Source organism: Bidens hawaiensis, unplaced genomic scaffold (genome assembly GCF_021521415.1).
Source record: "Bidens hawaiensis isolate Kalapana, Puna unplaced genomic scaffold, B.hawaiensis_p1.1 tig00001721_1, whole genome shotgun sequence".
NCBI classification, from domain to species: Eukaryota; Viridiplantae; Streptophyta; class Magnoliopsida; order Asterales; family Asteraceae; genus Bidens; species Bidens hawaiensis.
In genome coordinates, this window is record NW_027491098.1 from 1118146 (window position 1) to 1133323 (window position 15178).

The 15178-nt window shown below is 35.6% G+C and overlaps 1 pseudogene; it reads left to right on the forward strand.

Annotated features, from left to right (window-relative positions):
* The first annotated feature begins 1146 nt into the window (after window positions 1-1146).
* Window positions 1147-2024, forward strand: LOC143595217 (transcription factor CYCLOIDEA-like; annotated as a pseudogene).
* Window positions 2025-15178: the final 13154 nt, after the last annotated feature.

The window sequence follows — 15178 nt, forward strand, 5'->3', positions numbered from 1 at the left end:
AAAAAAAAAATACGATACTAACCTTAGTATATAACCAATCAGTAATTAGAGATTGAGATTCTGAAAATCGATCAGGGGAGTAGAGATTGAAGATTGTTTAATTTCATTAGGGACGTGAAAAGAAGGAAATTCTCTGGAAACTGATAATGACGATGGGTGTAGATTATAATGATTAGGGCATAAAAAAGGGGAATTGATGCTGCTAATGTACGTTAGAATTGACTAACCCTACATCCAAAAGACTAATATACCCTCTTTTCACAAACAAGCATGTTATTATAGTCTAGTTAATTACAACTATGCCACTATTAATCCATACCATTGATTACATATAATCAAAGGTCTAAATTTATTTCTCGTACTTCTCGCTATAATATCACTTCTCGCATGAACCATCCCTATAAATATATATATATATATATCATAAATACTAAAAGCATTCTCATCATATCTATTAAAATTATGTGAAGGAAATTTGTAAATTATAGGGTTAGGTTTTGAGTGTAAATTATACAATGAAGAGAGAAAATAAGTATTTTTTTATAAATTTTGGGAAACTATTAAAAGGTATTTGAACCATTATGTGACAGTGACTATGATCTTATCTTATCTTATAATTTGTTTTACATGTTGATATCTCATTATATTCCTATTAATTGTGAAGTTCATGTCATTCACAAAAGTTCACTGTTCTACTGCTACTGTTTTAAAGCCTAGGTTACAAGTGGATGAAGCATCCTTGTTATAAAAAGATATTGATATCTCACTCTACTTATATATACAAAATGCATTTTACAGAATATATTTTATCACCATGTGAGGGTGGGCCTTTGAGCAAGTGATAATGGTGGTGATTTGTGACATAAAGGTTACGGTTCAGGTCTGAAAACAACCTCTTGCACCAAAAGTGTAGGTTGCGTGCATCAAATCGTAAAGTGATCATACCCATATCCAGACCCTGAGCAAACTTGACGGCCTAGTGCACCAAATAAGCCCTATTTTATGACCATGTATTGACTAAGTTAACATAGTCAAGCAATTTTGTCCTCGTCTAAAGCACTTACTTCTAAATCAATCTATAAATGCTCATCATTAAGACAAATGCAAATATGTTCTTATTACAATTTTACTTTATTTTTTCTTACAATGTATTCTTTAAGCCCTTTTCCTGAGCTTCCCTTATCCCCCAATGTCTTCATCACTCCCAGCTTGTTATTTGATAATGAGAAAGAATGTGTTTGCTTTAACAATGACACATTTACCTCCGATGCCTGTTTCTTTCATTCTCCTCCGATCAAACAAGATTTTCTTGGTCAGCAACAATGTTTATCTGAAGGGCCAGTGCTACAGTCTGGCTAATATCATAATGATCTTTTAGATGTAGTAAGCTCTTGCTTTAAATCTCAGAAGAAAACGGGGGCATCAAAGAAAGCTAGACGCAGTAAGATCTGCACGGTTCGTGGTCCTAGGGATCGGAGGGTGAGATTGTCCATTGAGATCTCACGAAAGTTCTTTTGTCTACAAGACTTGTTAGGTTTTGACAAAGCAAGCAAAACTCTTGATTGGCTCCTTACAAGATCCAAGAACGCGATTAAGGAGTTGGTTGAGGGAACTAACCACTACTCATCTTCCACCATCAATGATCAAACGAAAGCGAGTTTTCTTGAATCCATTAAAGAAGATTCAGATGAGGGTAAATTAGGGCAAAAGAAGAAATTGGTAATGAAGTGTCTTGATGTAATAGAGAAGAATTCGACACGGAAATCGGTAGCAAGAGAGCAGTCAAGGGCCATGGCAAGAGCAAGAGCTAGAGAAAGAACAAGAGAAAAGATAAACATTAAAAAGCTTAATGACAACTTGAAGACACTAGTTCCAGATGAGTTTGACTGTCAAGTAAGCCCTTGAAACCTGTACCTCCAAAACAAATGGATTATGCGATTTAAGTGGGAATAAAGTTAATAACTAATTAAACAACCCAAATCAATAATTTTAGCTCTTTAGAGCATACAATTCTAGAGTAATTGTGTAATCATGCAATCAATCATTATAATTTGTACTTAAGGGAATGGGGATCATAAGTATGTTTTCACTAATATATATTTGTATTTGGTTGACAACAAGCAGCCAAGTTGTAGCTGATGGACTGTAATTAATGGTGGATTTCAAGTGATATTAGAAGGATACAAGCCTACAAATATTGTTTGATACTGAATTAAGCATATTTTATGTTTATTGATACGTTTGAGTTCTAGTAATAATTGTTGATTGATATGAGAGCCATTCGAAATTATCATGTAACATTATAAATATAGCCATTGATGTTTAGTTTTCTTTTCTAACTGCAAAAATTTAATTGCAAACACCGCAACCCTACAGAAAGCATGTAAACTTAAAAGTTAGAAATTGGAGGGTCTTCTTCGCCTGCTTATTAGTGTAAGGAGAATAATATTTGTGACACTAGACTAACCGGAAGTCTTTGAAAAACGTACCTGTGTTCAGAATCAATTGGCTAATCCATCAGAGAATAGCCATTTGGAAACTTGTGTTGTTTTGAGTGAGCCAAACCAGTCATGCTTACAGAATTGCTGGTTTATTTTCTTGAGGTTTCATTTTTGCTGACTCCTCATAACTAATTACATTCAAATATATAATCTGGGTAAAAATCTACTTAATTATACATAAATCCTTATGCATAAATCAATTCAAGATTTACAGTATTTGAAAACCAACTGTCTTTACCTTGATATTCTTCAACAGTTCTTGTATTCTTAATAAGAGAGGGTACCCTGAAAGGATAGGCCGGTAACTATTACATCCCTAACCCTAGCATCACATTGTCAAAATTGTTCAAGTTAGATCATTGGACAAATTTACTGAATTAGTTGGGTTCTTATATGCAGTTATATTTGTGCTTATTTTGGTTTAGGTGTTAAGAATTAAGATGTTTCAGAACTATAGCTAACTTTCACTAACATTACATTGCTATAACATTTGAAGTCATGTGACTTGACTAGTAAAAGAACAAATAAATATACTCAAACTTAGGGCTACAATACTAAAGACCCCTAATTTTTTCAGTTTGTTCGATTCATATTTGATTCATTGTTACTTCCGGCCAACTTGATTGCCTTTCAATCTCACCATTTACTGTAACAATTCTATGATATTTCTTTTTGGTTTCAATCTCACCATTTTCTGTTACAATTAATTGTAGGATCTTTTGTCTTTTAGAAACTGTACGTAAACATAAATTGCGTGTAATCATACTAGCGCTTGTTAAAATCCACTGACTCGGATCCAGTGACATGGGAAATGAAGCATAGAGCTTGGGGCCTTTGAAGTCACAAGTTCGATCCTGATCACGTACTCCATGGGGGTTTCATAGTTGTGTGGTTTTCTCAGGAACTAGGTGACGCGACAGTGGTCAATGCACCAATGTATGAGCTTCCCCGTGTCAGTGTATGCACCTTTGTTGTGGTGGTGCGACTTAGGTCGATAGACTTTGCCATTCGAAAAAAGAAAGAAATCCGCTAACCCTAAAAGGTTAAGCGGCCAGTCCTGAAAATTTAAGTTAGTTAACAAATTATTTGGTGTTCATATACGCAGCAACATTTATATATTCCGTAATTTAAGCAATATAATGAAATGATTTAGCTAAATCCTCATTTTCATGTTTTTTTAACACAAGCTGTGTATTTAGGCAGAGAAGGTGTTGAATAAACTATGTTGCTGCAGCAGTTATTAATTTATTATAATTATTATTATTATATTAGCTAATTTTAGTTGTTAAAACGTTCTTCACCTAATATCTTATAAAGCTATAATCACTGATGTAGACATCCCAACAATATTGCCTCAAGTACTCCCTCACGTATGCTCTTTGAATTTAAACTGTACATATAAACTTCTCCTCTATTTAACAGCTAATTTAAGTATGGGTGGGTCCACGTCATAATCTTGAAATATTGTATTTTGGTTTAGCAGTGGGGACAGGTGTCCCTTGCACTGGTACAACATGTTTCTAAAAGATATATAATTTAGTGGCTCAAGCTGTCTAAAACATTGTTTGGTACAGAGAATGGAAAATGAGAGAAAATAGAAATGGAAATGGAATTGTAGAGAAAGAGAATTGGTATGGAGAATGAGAATCATTTCTCTTGTTTGGTACACGAGAAAATAAACAGAGAACTCTACCATACCCAACCCCACCTCCACCCAACCAGACACCACTCACCACCGCAGCCCCACCACCACCAGCACCACCACCACAGCCCCACCACCACCACCAGCCCCACCACCACAGCCCCACACCACCAGCACCACCACCACAGCCCTTTCTTCAACCACAGCCCACCACCACCGGCTGCCGCCACCAAATCCCCTTCTTCAACCACAGTACACAAGAAATTAAAAAGATTCAAATTTTTGGAACATAAGATATAGAAAAAGGAGGCTCAGATCTGTCATCACTGCCTCTTTGGAGATTTTGTGGTGGTGGTTGTGGTGGCGATGATGATGATGATAATCAGAAGCCACCTGCGACCACCGCCGATTTCCACCACCACTGTCACCCACCTGCGACCACAATCACCCGACCATCTGAAAACCCTAACCTACCACGAACCACCACTTGAAACCCTAATCTCCGTTCACCCGTACCACCTGCAACCTACAACCGGTTACCATCTCTGTGTTCACCACTGCGAACGGCGGAGACGGGGTGGTGGTTGCAGACTTGGAGACGAGGTGGCGGTTGCAGACTTGGAGACGAGGTGGCGGCCGGAGACGAGGTGGTGGCCGGAGACGAGGTGGTGACATGCTATGAGGAGGCTGCTGAGAAATGGATTTCTCTTTGTTTTAAAGAGAAATGGAATTCTCTAGTTTTAGAGAAATAGAAAGAGAAATAGAAATGAAAAGTGGAAAACAAACAAAAGAAATATTTCTAATTCCATTTCTCCCCAATCAAATCCCTCTACCAAACACCCCCAGCTGGTACTCATAGTTATTTTGCACGCGAGAAGCTTAAGCTGTCATTATATGTGTATATATATCTGTGTACGTATTGATCACAATCTAACATCAAAGTACACGAGGCAGGTGTGGACAAGTAATTCAAATCTTTTTACTATTCATTGTTTTTATAATTTTCAACATTTTTTCTTGTAATCAGGATCACTGACATAGACATCACAATAGCAATAATATTGTCTCTCTTTTGCATTAGTTCAAAAGTTTTGCAAATTTGTTGAGGTCTCTGTCAATAAAGTTAAGGGCTAATATTAGATATTTTTGGCTAGACGTAAAATGGTAATGGATTAGATTCTATGCCCGATTCACGGGGAAATGGAGGAGATGGCTGAGCATATCTTCGTTTCACGCAGTTTTGCAAAAATTAACAATTTGGGAAAAGGTTGCAAACTGGTGTAGGGTTCCCGATATGTTTGCGTTTTCTGTCCGAGATCTATTGCACTAGCATAGGTTCATGGCGTTACAAATTTAGGAATTTCATGCTTTTTGTCTAAATACTTCTTGGTGTATTTGAAAAGTGGGAAATGATGTGTCTTCTAAAGGAAACCGCCCCGGTTAGAGCATGTTGTTGGAGAAATAAAAACACTTACTTTCTTATGGGTTCGACATTGGGTGAAATGGGTTGGTCTACTTGGTAAAGGTGGAAGGATTTTAGATTTGATTTTTGGCAGATGTTAAGGGTGACTTGGCGTATGCAATCATCGGGCTAGTGTCTTGCGAGTCTTGTTTGGTGTTATGATTAATAAAACTATATGTTGGTTGTTATAAAAAAAAAAGGTTAAATAAGGGTGAAATTTCCATAGTATATGGGAGTGTTTTGGATATAATTAACAAACTATGTGTGATTGAAAGGAAATAATTACGTTTCGATAGTGGGTCTACCTATTTATTATTTCTTATCATATGCTTTAGGGCAATCTAATCAATGCTTAACTATTTGTGTCCTGGTGTTTTGTCTTTCTTTTGATTTATTTAAATAAGTTCTTTTATATCCTAGTAGTTACGTAATAATACTTAAAATATATTACGTCATAAAAGAGTTATTAAATAAATTCAAGAAATTATGATATTTTTAAGCCTAAGAAAAATATATCTTTGTCACATCAGTACCACACGGATTTCCCCCTCTCAACGCATACCAAAGATCAACTTGTGAGTTATTTGTGAGTTACTAAAGATCAACCTGTGAAAAAAGCTTAATCGAGCCAAGCTTAAAAGGGACGAAATGGCTCGCAAACCTATACGTGCTGTCATTTATAAAAATAATATATATATATAATGTTTTGAAAAAATAATTAAATAACACACAAATATATATATATATATATATATATATATATATATATATATATATATATGGCAGTGGCGGAGGATAGTTGGGGCCAAGGGTGGCCCTGCCCCCTCCGTTTTTTTGCGCAATAGTGTCAATTTACTCGTTTCCGTCCGACATTTATATACGTAGTGTAAATTTACCTCTTTTCAACCGAAAATTTGATCACGGCGCCCTCCGTTTACCGTTTTTTAATGTGTATTTTCGTCTGGCCCCTCGACATCTTCGTCCAAGCTTCGCCACATACATATGGGAAGGTTCAAGAGAGAACACAAAAAAAGTGGGGAATTAGGAAACTCTTAATTTTACGTGTAAAACAATAATATAAAGCTCAATTTCATATGTAAAAAAATAGTTTTATCATAAACTTTTTTGGATTTTTTTGTTTATACATACATGTTAAAGATACATTACAATAAAAAAAATAATTTTGTGAACAAATTTTTTTTTTTACCTTTTTTTTAACTGAAATTGAGCCATTACATCCTCTTTTTTTACTTTATCAAGAGTTTCTCTTTCGATCACACAAATTAAAGTATAGTTCAAATACTCATAACCCATTCGATTGTGCAAATCCGTCTTGATAAGCTTCATTTAAGAAAAAGATCTTTCAACGATTGCGGTTGCAGCCGGTAATACTAACGCTAATTTCAATATACGATAAATCAAAGGAAAAATAACGCATTTTCCGGTTTCCACCATTACACAAGCAAGGTCACACATTCCACCTAATTTTTCAAGTTTATCATATATATTTAAAGTCTGATTAAAGGTCGTGAGATCACCCGAAATACACCGGAACAAGTTTATCATATATATTTAAAGTCTGATTAAAGATCGTGAGATCACCCGAAATACACCATCTTTCTTTATTTCTAAAGTCATTCGGATACATATTAGAAAATGTCACTATCTTCGATATGTCAATTTTATAAAATGAATCACAAGGATTTAAACCAAACATATTTTCTATCAACTAGCTGAGACCTCATTAAATCTATTTCGAAGTTTTGAATTTGCGTATCCAAAACGGTATTAAAAACTTCAATCTCAAAATGATGTCGATTAGTAATGATATTATTTCGGTTTCGTTGATTAGCATAACTTTCCGTCATATCTAACATCTTAATCTTGTTTTTTTTTCACAAAAAGATGCCACTCTAGCCAACTCTTGTCAAACCCGTTTTGTCTTAGATTATTTAATGTTTGGTTTGTCCCGCTTACCAGTTTATACGCTCTAACAAGTCTTGATTTAATTTTTTTGAAGACGTTTTCCTAGAGCATTTGTGAGACCTAAAATATCGTCTAACAAGTGTATATATATTACTTTAAGTAAAACATATATTATTTTAAGGGTAAATGAGTTTTATTGTTGGGTTTTACACCTTTGTTTGGTCTTAGTTGGGTTGAGTTTTTAAATTTGTTGGGCTTAAAACGCATAGGGGTAACGTTATTTTTTTCCAGGGTAACGAAACACGAAAACCGACCTAAATTTTTTTTACACTACCGAGGTAGTGGTGGCTACCCCTAGGATTAACCTACATCCGCCACGGTGGATATAGAAAGTGTGTTTATTGTGCGGCGTGTTTTATTTTAATTGAGGTGTTTTTATTGTGCGTTGTATTTTATTAGATCTAATGGTGAAAACACAATTTCTACACTTCTTAGGAAAAATCTACTATTTACTAACCTTGCTATATATATATATAATAAGTATCATTATAGAACTATAATTATTTAAGAACTTAAAGTAACTATTATTAATTAACATTTTTTCTAAGAAAAAATTATATGTTAGTATCATTTGAGTGTACTTTTATCACTTTTTATATCTATATTTACGATTACAATTATGAAAAACAGTTTTCACACATATCCAAATATTTTTTAGATATATGTAAATTTTGTTATTACATAAATTTTATAAATATGTAAACTTGTGATTTATATATGTAATAAAAAAAATTATATATAAAATATGATAAAAATAGTTTCAAACAATGTTAATATATGAAAAAGAATTATAAAAATGTTTGGTTGTTATGAGTTTCTAGAAGTTCTTAACTTTTTTTAAGTTATGAAAGGATACTAACATATGTATATGTATATATATATATATAGAGAGAGAGAGAGCAAGGTTATAATAAGAAGTAGATTTTTCTAAAAAGTGTAGAAAGTGTGATTTCACCATTAGATCTAATGAAACACACCGCAACTAAAACAAAACATAACGCATATTAAACACACTTTCCAAATCCACAGTCAGATCAACATATCTAACGCACCAAATTATTTCTCACACTTCATAGATTCACTCCACTTCTTATTATAACCTCACCCTATATATATATATATATATATATATATATATATATATATATATATATATATATATAGGGTTGGTATCATTTAAGAACTCTAAAAAAGTTAAGAACTTTTAGGAACTCTTAACAACCAAACAATTTTTTAATTTTTTATATATATTAACATTGTTTAAGAGTAGTTTTATCATATTTTATATAAAAAATTTTGATTACATATATTAATCACAAGTTTACATATATCTAAAATTTATGTACTAACAAATTTACATAGCTGTAACACAAAACATAGATATGTATAAAAAATAATTTTCAAAATTTTAATCGTAGATATAGATATTATAAAAATGATAAAACTACTCCCAAAGAACATTAACATACAAAAAAATTTATAAAAAACGTTAATTTTCAAGGGTTCATTCCGGTTCTTAAATAATTTAGCAGTTTTGTAATGATACTCATCATATATATATATATATATATATATATATATATATTCTAAAATGATCCAATACCTATATATATACATATATTTATATATATACATACATATATATATATATATATATATGGGAGGGTTATTTTGAGAACCATGGTGAGTTTTAAGAACTTTAAGAATTCAATTTTGAACCACACATTTAATTAAATGATATGAAATATGTGGCTGAGAATAAATTTAATTAAAAAAATGAAGCATGAGAGAGAATAAGTATCTTTGATAATTACACAAGTTTAAACGTTAGTTACACATGTGTAAAAATTCTATTCGGTGTGTTAAAAAATACCATAATTTTTTGTACATCACTTACACTTACGTATTACACATGTGTAAAAAAAATTGTAATGTTTAGTTCTTTCTAGTTCTTAAAAATCAAAGTGGTTCTCAAAAGAAATCAATCATATATATATATATATATAGGGGAGGGTTATCCTAAAAATAAGTAGTTTCCTAGGAAGACTAAGAATAAATCATAGCCATTGGATCATGTTAATTAATGGTTGAGATTTAAAATCACCAATAACCGAAATAGTTTCCTAGAATTGTTCTTTCACCATATTTGTAATACCAAATGTCAAAAATTTGTTGGTTCTTACCATTCCTAGGAAACTCTTTATTCTTATTTGAACCCTTTTCTATATATATATATATATTGTGCATTATGTTTAACATTTGTGTAGGATTGCTTTGTGACACTTGTCAATTTCAGGTTAACTCCGTTAATCCGAACAACGTTAATTCAAACTCAAGATCACACGAACTATGTCATTCCAGTTAACGCATTTCAAATTGCTTTTAATTAGAGTTAAATGACACATGACAATCATTACACAAGTAGTCTTTCGGAGATTCACCGAAACAGACATGAGTCGACTCAAACCGTTGGTGAACAAACAATAAATAATATAAACAAATACTTGGTATAATTACGTGTTATGCTTATATGTAATTTGGTGCTTGCATGTATAACCTCATATCATGGATGAAAAAGAATAGTTTGTGTTAGAATTATACAAAATAGAAGTTGAGGGTGCAAGTTGTAACATGTAATTAATTAATTAATATATAAAGAAACTTATAAAACAAAACCCTAACCCTCTCCTCTCTCTCCCTCTCCCTTGCGACGGCAGCCCCACGCCCTCCCCTCTCCTTGATCGGCCGAACATCAAACACACACACACACATACATACAAGATTGTTTGCAAGTTGTTTGAAGATCCAAGGTTGCTAGCTAGGTAAATTAAACACTATATCTAACCTATTCTATCTATTTTTGGCATGATTAAACATGATGATCATAAACCCTAAATGCTAAATATATTGATTATTGATGAGTTAGGGTTGTATGCATGATTTTTGGTTCATAGATTAGTAGTTTGTTGAGTTTTTGGTGAAACTGATGCTGGACATGAATCATAATTGCATATTAAAACGACTGTAAATTGATGTTAATGATGTGTTTCGAAGTGATTATTGATTCTATGATGTAGAAGGTCGAGTCTAGTTTCCAAAGTGTCTGAGGTTGTAATTTTTGGACGTGTGGAAGTTAGTTTTTATTAATTTACAAATCTGTTGCACAAGTCTGATTCGGGAAGCCTTCTTGTAGGCTGTTTTATAAATAGTATACCTCACAAACTACAATATCAATTGAGTTGATTTCACTTCTGGAAGTTAGTGACTTAAGTGTGGAATCTAACCCAATTGGCCTTGCATTAATTGGATTAACCATGTAACGGTAATAGAATATAAAGTTTTGTTACGCATGATAATGACTTTTGTGTGCTTACTGTGTTGTTTTGATCCTTGTGAGAAAACCGTATGTAATAAAAATATAATAAAAATATTTTTAGAAACCTAACTCACGTGTTCTTCTGTGATAAATTTTGGTGATTTTATCTATATGTGTGGTTAGTGAAATAGAGTAATCTTGACGTGTTAAAACCTGTCTTGGTAACTTAGATGCTGAATTCTTTGATTTAACATGAAAAGTGATTATTTGACCAATGTTTGCTATGTATTTGACATATTTGCCCTTTTGGTAGATATTTTACTGATGATGTACCGTAGTACCACTTAACACTATACTTGTTCACACATTTAACTTATCACCAACGTGTTTGTCGAGTGGCACTTGTTTCACAAACATAACACGAACACATCTCATGCATAACTTTTATGTGTCGAGTCTAGAGACTCACTTGTAGTTCAAACACTTAGAAATCTCATTTTTGTTTTAGAGCACTATTGAGGATTTCTTTGATGCACATTTTTCTCATGTTTTTGATAACTTCGCAAACAGTGAGTTTCACGGCCCCTTTTACTCTTTAACGCTTTTATTAGGGGGAGATAACATACTCCACCACTTTAGATTTTGTTACTCTTTATATATCACTTTACGGCTAAGTGGTAACAAACCAACTAAGTCCTTCTGAACAATCGAACCGGTTAATATTGGATAATAGCGAGTCACCTTTTAGTAGTACCATTGGGTTTGACAAACTCCACCCAACTCTAAACTCGACTGTAGGTAGAGTGGGTGTAATTTTGGCTAACACATTACCATGGTCGTGGTTGACATGGTGGCAAGGAAAAGGATAATCAGTCAGCTTCGGTTTCGAACATTTAGTAATACATGCTTGATAGGTTAGCTACCTATTGATATATATTAACATAACACTATCTGGTAACGCTAAAACGCAACGCTTAAATTTACTTAAACCTGTGAACTCACAAACCCTGTGTTGACACTTTTAGTATGTTTATCTCAGGTAGCCGAGGCAGGCGAGCGACATAGGACATGCATTCATTAAAACTCTTATGATTTAAATTTATTTTAATTTTATTTTAATTTTATCATGACAATGGTTACTTTTAAGCAGTCCAGTGTGGCGCAACAACTCATTTTACTGTTTACGCTTCCACATTTATTTAAGACTTGTATGTTTTTGTTTTGCTTTTAAAGGACTTTGTTAATGGTGTTTGATATAACTAATGAATTCGATCCTGTTAGTTCACACCCTCTGACGGTAAAACTCCGTTAGTGGATTTTGAGGGTGTGACAGATTGGTATCAGATCCATTGGTTATAGCGAACTAGAATTGCATTCATACTATGTTATAACTGCAACGACCCATTACGCACTGCATATATAAATATATATTATATATTTAGTTATTCATTTTCTTTATCTCTTTACCTCATTCACTCATACGCGCGTAAACCATACACGACTTATCCTGTAGGGAAGTCAACGCCATCATCATTATCCGAACCGGTGTCCCACGCCCCAGGAAAGGAACCGCAGCTTCCCAACCCATCACCACCTCGAGTAGTCCCAGCACCAGCAACCCCCACACCGAAGAGGCACCACCCATTTGGAGACGTGTTAGAGGACAACGGTAACTGGAGTTGGTACCCGAGTTTGATCGAGCGGTTTGTCTACCGTGAGCAAGTTCCCCCACTACCTCTCCCAGGCTGTCCTATGTCCTTCAACACACTACCACCGCTAACCCTATCAATGGAGCGCGCTTTCGCAGCTCTCGCCTCCTGTTTAGAGCGTGAAGTTGACATTATGCGCTCGACGAGAGCGAATGTTACTGGATTGATTGGGGATGGAGCAGAGGCTAGGAAGAGAATTTCCTACCTGATTGAAACCATGAAGGAAGTTCAGGATGCTCATGTTCAGCTAATGAAGCTAGTGATCAAGATTCAATCAGAGATAATAGACTTGCAGGAGAAGTTTGGAATGCAAGAGGCCATGCAGCAGTACCTCTAGCTCGTTGCGCGATACTAGAGGCACAAATTGCTTCGAACGCAGCAGAACCAGAGGAGGATCCTGAAGAAGATCCTGAGGAGGAATCTGAAGAAGACCCAGAGGAAGAGCCGACTAAGGAGGAGGCACACTCGGACATGTCCTCAGACGACGACATCTAAGGATGATAACACTTAGATGGAGGGGTTGTCTCCATCCAAACTTATATTTCTAAAATTTTAAGGATTTATTTTAAATACTTTGCAGCGGATACAATGGTATTAATAAAGAATTATTATTTGGATTATTATATGGTTGTGATGCGATGTTTTTGTTTCTTTTTTTTTCTTTTCTTTCCTACCTTTTATTACATGTATGGTGTGTTACATATGAAACCGAGAGTTCATGTCTAACATTTTATGCTGTGATTTTAGGAGATGGCTGGAAGAAACGTTGGACGTGGTCGCAGTAACATCAACATGACTGCAGCAGAACTCCAAGACTTACTGAACGACCATGCGGCGGCAGCCCTGGCTGCTCATGTTCAGAATCAAGTTAGAGGCCTAGCCGGAGTCTGTACTTTCAAGAATTACCTGGACTGTAAACTCAATTCGTTTAAGGGCACTGAGGGAGCCATAGTTCCTGCGTTGGGCCGAGAAGGCGGAGTTAGCCTTTGAGATGTGCAACTATCCACCAGCTAGCAGGGTCAAGTTTGCTGCTGGAACACTGCAAGATTCAGCCCTCTCCTGGTAGAATTCAAATGTGCAAATACTCGGATTGGAGTTGGCGAGTGCTATGAATTGGGAAGAATTCAAGAATATGATGCGGGAAAAGTATTGTCCTAGAGAGGATATCTCAAGGCTGGAGTCAGAATTTTGGACTTTAAAGACGGTGGGCTCTGAAATTGAAGCCTACACCACCCGTTCTCACGAACTGGCGGTGATGTGCCCGCGGATGGTAGATCCGCCAAGAAAGAGGATTGAAATGTATATCGATGGTTTGGTGCCCCAGATTCAGGGTATGGTGACGTCTTCCAAACCGACCACTATTCAGCAAGCGATCCGAATAGCCCACAAGCTGACGGATCAAGCAGTAGCACAAGGAGCGTTACCACCTAGAGGTTCCACCTCTAAAACCCTTGACAACTCGAGCAATGACAAAAACAACTCAGGGAATGAAAAGAGGAAGTTTGACAACACAAGGTCCTCATCATCACCCCCCCACACAGCAACAACTCCACCGTAAACCTGAACTCGCTCGAAACTTCAACAATCAGAGTTCCAACAACAGCAACGGTGGCGGACAGGGTTCGAGTAACTATGCTGGAAAGTACCCGTAGTGTAACACGTGCAACTATCACCATGTTGGCCCATGAGACCGTATCAAGTGTCTGCGATGCAGTAAATTGGGTCATCAGGCCAAGAACTCGAGAGGCGACCTCGCGGGTAAGGGCGTCCTTAAACAGCCTTCAACAACAAAAGGGTGCTTTGAGTGTGGTCAGGAGGGTCATTTCAGGAAGGATTGTCCTAAACTGAAACAAAATGAGGGCAACGGAGGCAATAGCAACAAATGAGGCAGTAGTAAGGGTAGAGCCTTTGTCATTCGATCGGGCCAGGCCCGCAGCGATCCGAACGTGGTTACCGGTAAGTTTCCTGTAAACGACTGTTTTTCTTCTATTTTGTTTGACACTGGAGCTGATAGGAGTTTTGTGTCGAAAGCCTTTAGTAAACTGTTAGACTTAACTCTGACACCGTTAGATGCTAAGTTTCCTATTGAATTAGCTGATGGTAAGTCTATAGAAACAACACATGTACTAGCCGGATGTAATTTGAAACTGTCGGGTCATACCTTCGATATCGACCTCATACCCTTTACACTTGGTAGTTTCGATGTTGTTGTCGGCATGGACTGGCTATCCGAGAATAGAGCTGAGATTATATGCCACAACAAGATTGTTCATATCACTACCCCTTCCGGCAAAATCATCTCAATACAAGGCGAGAAGAGCGACATGACTACTAGCGTCATCACCCTCATTAAGGCGTAGAAATATTTACCAAAGGGTTATCCGACGATATTAGCTCATGTTGTTGAGAAACCCGCGGAGGAGAAGCGGACTGAAGACATACTGATTGTGCGAGATTTTCCAGAAGTCTTCCCGGAAGATTTGCCAGGACTACCACCCATACGACAATTCGAGTTCCAAATCGACTTAGTCCCCGGTGCTGCACCCATAGCACGGCCCCGTA